Source organism: Macrobrachium rosenbergii, chromosome 6, assembly GCF_040412425.1.
Source record: "Macrobrachium rosenbergii isolate ZJJX-2024 chromosome 6, ASM4041242v1, whole genome shotgun sequence".
Classification (NCBI taxonomy): Eukaryota; Metazoa; Arthropoda; class Malacostraca; order Decapoda; family Palaemonidae; genus Macrobrachium; species Macrobrachium rosenbergii.
The window spans coordinates 56,019,012-56,026,511 of NC_089746.1; the positions used below are offsets into that span (position 1 = coordinate 56,019,012).

Here is a 7,500-nt window from a genome sequence, read left to right on the forward strand (position 1 = left end):
TCCTCTTCACAAGATTTTTAAACTTTGGATTTCATGTTGTCCTCTTTCATGTCATGAACAATTATATTTGCTTCAACGTCATAAAAGTAAAACGTTAAAGATTTCGCGTCGTCCTTTTCATTTCACGAATAATCATTATTTGCTTCCTCGTTACAGAGTAAAACGTTGGATTTCATACTGTCCTTGTCTGTAAAAACTCTTACCAAAAGAGCAGGACTCGTAAAAGATGCACTTTTAGCTCATAAACGCAAATAACGCGATGCTTTGTTTCGTACCAGGTAGGTTTTATTCAGAATTATTATTCTCCTCTGACTTTTGACCTTTTCCGCCTCCTCAGTTACGTTGTGTTTGGCTGGAAATTGTTTGCGAATAATTTCTGCTTTGGATTTCTTGGTCGTTATGTTTCTGCCCGTCTCCAAGATATTTCTATTTTTATTTTTTTGTTTTTTTTTTTATTCATTAATAACTGCATTCAACTTTCTCGCTCTCTCATTTTCACTTATGCAAGCACCCAAGCTCGCTTGGACGTACATTCACACACAATCACCCATCCACACACACACACACACAGATATGTATATAATATATTTGCATCCTTTGACTGAAAGCTAATTACAGATCGTAAAGTCAAGCACTGCCTGTTGCGCCACAGGCAGTGCTTGACTTTACGATCTGTAATTAGCTTTCAAAGAATATAACTTTATAAAGACGACTTTGCAGACTGATGCCCCAGTATTCAGGAGCACTTGAATGATCTGATATAATATCGAATCATGATAATAAATTATTCCTTTCGCTTAAGTTCATTAGTTTTCAACAAAGTGGACGACTTTTTAACAGACTATAATTTCTAGATAAAATCTATTTTAGTTTTCTCGTCTTTAATATGCATAAATGATTTAATACCCGCCTCTGTCTGCTTGTCAGGAAGTTATATGGAGGAAGATGAGGCGTTAAATGCAATGCAAAAAATTTCCTTATTCAACTGCAGTTGTCACTGTCTAAAAATAAGAAAGGCTCGATTTTCCACATAGTCTTTTGGGTACGAAGACAATTAAGATGATGACTGTCCTTATGGTAGGAAAGAGCGAGGTACCTTTACAAATAAATAAATGAATAAATAAATATATAAATAAACAAATAAATAAGTAAATAAATGGGAATTATAAAAAATAAGTTAATTAACCATTCCATTAACTTTTTTAGAAAGCAAAATCCAGGTTTCTCATATCCCGCACAGGACTATCGTCAGTTAAGTGTTTGATTTTCGAAACTAAACACAGCCCCAAATGAATGAAAATCCAAATCTTTTGCAATTTTCTTTTTTTTTTATTAAAAGTAATGGATTTTGTGATTCCGAGCACTGTATTTACCTATTTTCTTAAATTTTTTATCGTATATCAGAAGCTCATATTTATACAAGGATATAATTAAGTATTTACCTGTAAGTCCGGTTCATGTTGTAAGGCCTGCGATGCTGACCCAGGCATGCCCAAACATCTTGGGTAAGACACTCCCACTGAAATGAAAAGAAGTGGAAGAGTTAAGCAGATATGCCGAAGAAGGAAATATGGAAACAAAGAAAAACCAGAAATAATGATAAGATGAAGGAAAATGATAAAAAAATTAACAACAGTCAGTAAAAAGTGGTAAACCTATCACAAACAAACACAAGACGAAAAATAAACACCCAGCAGGAAAAAAAACCGAAGGATATTAACCGAAAAACGAGGATACGTCAGATCACAGAAAGAATGAAGTGAAGAAAATAAGTTACATGAATAAATAGAACAAAAACGAAAAGAAAGGTAATAAACAAACACACAAACAAACAAGCAATGGAGAACCGTACAACAAACGAGAACAATATCTCAAAAGGTTGTTCACATCCCGAAGAGGCGCTCTCAGTTAGGCCCCTGCGGCAATTTTGATTTACGGAGGCGCAGAGGATTCCTCTCGCCATAGAACCATAACACTGCTGGCCTTCTATATTTCATGAGGTTAGTATGGGCCTACGGGTTATTCGGTTATGTTTTGTGACTCTGTATTGGAAAGGTACGATGTAAGAGAGGATTTCCAGCAGGTATTTTTATACAGACTAGTATGGGGATGAAACTTAAATCTCAACATAACTTGTGTGATTTTTATAATATATAAATCAAAAGCTAGCTCCCAGTAAATTATTTAAACATTTAGACCGACCCCGCCCCCCACCAAAAAAAGTATTAAAAACAGCGAAAGGTTGCCTAAGCAAACTCATGTATATTCTGTACTTAACATACAAAACGGAGCAAGTGCAACTACAAAGTCATGCCTGGAACAATGTATTGCATTTCAATGCCTGCACGAATCATTCTGAACAGCAGCGTTCCACAGGATCTTGCAACATCATACGATCACCTCCCACTGCAGGCGACACTCGGTGCCCCACCCCTCTCTATATACCATGTGACCCCCAAATGAGCGACTTTAAGGATCCCCAAAAGCCACGTCCTTTAAGATAACTGAAACTAAATTGTAATCAACAGTTCAACGCTTAAACGCTATACTTTGCAACATCCCCTACATGAAAAGTTTAAGCTATTGGCTTTTTTCTCACTCATTAGCTGCGTGGCTGGACTCAGGCAGAGAATATTTAGATTACGTCCAGGACACTCGTAATACACCAGGCTGGAGAGAACTTTAAAGACCTACATTCACAATCTAGAGCAACGTTTTTACCGTGGAGGCAAAATGGTAGACCGAGAGGAGGACACTTTGCAATGCTAATGAGACAGGCAAGAGCGCAGTTCAAACTTGCCCTGAGGCACTGTCGATTAAATGAAGTGCAAGTAAGGGCGGATGCCATCTCTAGAATATTAGATTCTGGCGATTACCTTACTCTTTGGAACGACATTTATTCCACAAATCCCGAGACCAAGAAACTTATAAAATAGTGGAAGCGGTCGGAGAAGAGGGTTTCATGTTATGCTTGCTGTATCATGCAATGCGTGTACATGTCACTGGCTTTTCCCAGCATCCCTACTCTGAGTTCACTTAATACCGTTAATCAAAAACAAGTTAAAAGATACAGATGACCTCGGCAACAATCGCCCGACTGCAGTCACTGCAATCACATCAAAGATCTTTGCGTTTGTTCTTGTAGTGAGAATTTTCTCCTTTCTGCGGACATCAGGCAACCAATGTAAATTTAAAGCTAACCATTCAAGCGATACTTGCAATTGTATCGAGAGAGAATTATTGAACTATTACGTATGATCAGCCTTCTCCATGTTTTCTTTTGTTGATGCAAGAAAAATATTTGACAAAGCGAATAATTTGAAGATTTTTTTTTTTATCATAAGAGAGCTACATCCTTATATTTAACTGGCACATTACCTTGCTGTTTTCCAAACGGCAACTCTCCGTCAAATGGCATAATGTATGTCATTCAACTCTTGCCTTTCTAAGATGACATTCTTTCAGCGTATCTAATGATAAGTATAGATACCCTCAATATTAAACTGAACTCACTCTCAGTCGGATGCGCTATGGAAGGGCTAATAAAAAATATAAACTTCTGTTATTCTGATGATATTGTTCCAATCTCTCATTCAGCGCAAGGTTTCGTGCCGTAGGTCTGCAGATGACTTTGACGTTATTTAAGACACAAAAACCAAGATCCAGCGCAGGTCGCTGCTCCCTAGATCGCTTGAACACACTGGAGAGTCACAAATATTCCTCGATAATCATATTCTGAAATTCGCAAATGAATTCTCGAATCTGGGGCACATTATTATATAAACGACATAAAAGACAGAACAGAAGCCATGTAAACCGTGTGCAACTGGCAAGATGATTGCAATGATATTTGCCTTCTGCCACTGAGAAACCAAATTGTAGCTTTTCCACTCCCACTGATATAGTGTCTGTGGTTGCTCCCCTTGGCGGAACTATAACCAAGAAGCCGTGAGCCGCATTACTGTTATTCATGATAACATTCTGAGGCGCCTTGGTGAGACACTTCGATATCATTTTGCCGAGAAGATAGAAAACCACAGAGATAATCTGAAAATCACTGTTAAGCGAACCGTGTCCTTGCTGATCACCAGACTAAGAAACAATTACAATCCGTTCTCATCTTTTCATTTTGAACAGTGAAGCGAGGAGTCCAAACTGTGGGAAAGATATGATAATGAGGTTTCTGTCTCCAAGTTGCGTTTTTTTTTTTATTCTATGGATGACCTTCACTGCTTAGTGTTCTTCATGATTTCTTTTTTTTAATCATTATTGTTATCTGTATTATCCAGTTAACATTTTATATTCATGCTTTCTGATTTTCATGCCTACTGTTTATTGGTGGTGGCTATTAGACATACGCACGTCCGGTTGTGTATATTTCTGCTATGTTTTCAATGCCACTTTATTATGTTACTCTTTTGGGGTCTCTCATCTCTTAGAGCCGCCTACCAACGTTACTGTTGTTAATGTAATTGTTACAATTATCATCCTTCACTGTCGCTTACTTTGAATTCCATTCAATGTCACCTAACGTCATTACTGTCATTGCGTGTACAACATGTAGCATTATAATAATAATAATAATAATAATAATAATAATAATAATAATAATAATAATTATTATTATTATTATTATTATTATTATTATTATTATTATTATTATTATTATTATTATTATTATTATTATTGTCTGCAACTAATAATTCACTGTTCGTTTACATTAAATTGTATTGGTTTGTAATATCGCTAATCTACCTTCATACTGAATTCGTATATCGTCAGAAGCTGAAAGAAAAAGTTTACTGCTATTATTATTATCTACCTTGTCGATCAGCATATGGCCTAGAGCTGGGATACAATATGTTATTCTTATTATTATCACAGTGTCAATTACGAATAATTAGAAAAGCTATAAGCACGGTTTACGAATAACAGAGAAAGCAACCGAACGTACCCAGTTATTTTTGGGGCATGTTTTGCGGCAGAGTCGACGTCACAGACTTCCACACAGAGCAGGCGTTGCGTTTCCGGCCGCCGTTTCTAAACATTTCAGCTTCGCAAATTCCCTGTTTCGAATGAAAATTTGTTTTTGAGGCAGAGAGAGAGAGAGAGAGAGAGAGAGAGAGAGAAAACCAGTCGAGACAAAGGCAGCGATGTTGCGTCAAGTCTTTATTTCAAACAACTGCTTTCTTTTTCTCTGTCGCTACGCAGAATTCCACGGTTTTGCTCTACAGCGTGCGGAGTATTCTTAAATGTGCAGATACTGACACGATATTTTATGCATACGTGTTATCTGCATGTTTATGTATCCGTAGCGTTTTGTAGATTTGTTTGAAAATGTCGTCATATATCAGTATATTCGATATGCTCTTAAAATGAGAAAGAAGAAACATACACAAATTTATGCGGAGATTTATATGCTCACACTGAGGAGAATTTTCACATTACATATCTACAAAGGATGTAAGAAAACGTACTACCTGATAATGAACGATAACGAAAAAAAAATAATATTTAAAACTATGAATGAAAGGAAACACGTAAGAAGCCCGAAGCAGAGTTGACAAAAGGAACTGTAAAAAGCTAGTTTAAAAAAAACAAACAAGCAATCAGTTTAGTGGTCCTTTGGTGTTTTTTCTCTCTCTCACTTTCTGGTTTTCACCCGTTGTTTTCTTTTTAAAGGATTTTTTTTCTGCTCTTGTAGATTTCTTTGTGCCTATTTTTTCTATTCATTTTCCTTCAACTCACGTCATGGACACGTACGGGAGAGCATAAATTCATTTGATGACAATCAGAGTTTTTTCCAAAGTCCAGATTTTTTGCAGGATTTTTTCGCTGTTGGCGTAAAACCGCGCAGACCTTGAAAAATTGGTGCTGTGGAAAATTCATTTATGCAATTTTTTTTTATTTTATTATAGCTTTCTGAAGATGCCTGGGGTTGTACACTCAGTGAGCAGAAATCACCCAAAATTGCCGTCAATATACTTCATCATCTGCACGCGAGCATGTACACCACTACACACGTATTAATCTCTGTATGCATACCTACAGTACACATACATGATATATATCTATATCTATATATATATATATATATATATATCTATATATATATATATATATATATATATATATATAGTGTATTATATATAATATATATATATATATATATATATATATATATATATATATATATATATATATATATATATATATATACATATATATATATATATATATATATATATATATATATATATATATAATATATATATGTTAATGAACTATATATATTTATATATATATATATTGCGCTATGTCTTAATGAACTCCCAGTTCAGATAACTGGATCCTAGCCATTAGAATGCAGACAGAATGACAATGCCCTAACCTGAGTTACGGGATGGTACGTAACGTCCCTAGGGTTTGGAATTAACATCTCGATCCCATCTAACATTACCAATATTTTTTACGGCACGGCGATAATAATAATAGAATAGAATAGAATACAGAATTTAGGCCAAAGGCCAAGCGCTGGGACCTGTGTGGTCATTCAGCGCTGACACGGAAACTGACAGCAAAAAGGTTAGAAAGGTGTAACCGGAGGAAAACCTCGCAGTTGCACAATGAATCAATTGTTAGCAGAGGGTGGAAAGTAAGAGAGGAGAAAGATTATGAACGGAGGTACAGTAAAAGGAATAAAGAGGCCGAAGAGACGCTGCAAAAACCCTAAGTAACGCCTAACAACTGATTCGTAGTGCAACTGCGAGGTTTTCCTCCTGTTATAACTTGCTAACCGTTTTGCTGCCAATTTCCGTTTCAGCGCTGAACGACCTCGTAGGTCCCTGGGGTTGGCCTTTGGCCTCAATACGTAAAAAGATTGGAAAGGTGTAACAGGAGGAAAAACTCGCAGTTGCACTATGAATCAACTGTTAGGGGAGGGTGGAAAGTAAGAGAGGAGAAAGATTATGAACGGTTGCAGATAGGGTTCGAAGGGACGCTGCAAAGAACCTTAAGTAATGTCTACAGTGCACCGAACGAGGTGCACTGATGGTACAACCCACCTACGGAGTCTATTCTTCTATTCGATAAAGATATCAAAATAAAAATAAATATTCCAGATGATTTTGGAATGATGAAAAATTTTCTGTTAATCAGGTTCAGTCATCCGCGTGTTTGAAAAGTCATACTTAATCGACATCTACCTCTCCACCACCACTAGCAAAAAAAAAAAAAAAAAAAAAAAAATAGGAAAAACTACAACGAATGAAAATTTATCATTTTACAGACGTCTTTTAACAGTGGATCTGAGAAGCTTCAAAATCTTTTTGATCAACGACATGCAGACGATTCAGAATTATTTCCTGTTTATTCAAAAGCGCAATTTCTGTGTGCCATGATTAAAAAGAACGAAGAAAAAAATGTTCAATACAGGTAAGAGACACAAAAATCAAATCTTTTAGTTAGGGACTTTGATTTGACCGATCTTTCATTGTACAG

At 36.1% G+C, this 7,500-nt stretch overlaps 1 protein-coding gene and 1 long non-coding RNA gene across 4 annotated transcripts in view; one reads left to right on the forward strand and one right to left on the reverse strand.

Annotated features, from left to right (window-relative positions):
* The window catches only part of LOC136839605 (uncharacterized), a 512,627-nt gene that overhangs the window by 355,780 nt on the left and 149,347 nt on the right, over positions 1-7,500 (reverse strand). For both annotated transcript variants that reach the window (XR_010853393.1, XR_010853394.1), the window contains exon 3: positions 1,443-1,519. This is a non-coding gene — a long non-coding RNA (uncharacterized lncRNA). The remainder of the gene's footprint in view (positions 1-1,442; positions 1,520-7,500) is intronic.
* LOC136839603 (E3 ubiquitin-protein ligase TRIM9-like) overlaps positions 1-7,500 on the forward strand; it is a 222,102-nt gene that overhangs the window by 178,955 nt on the left and 35,647 nt on the right. The window lies entirely within an intron of this gene.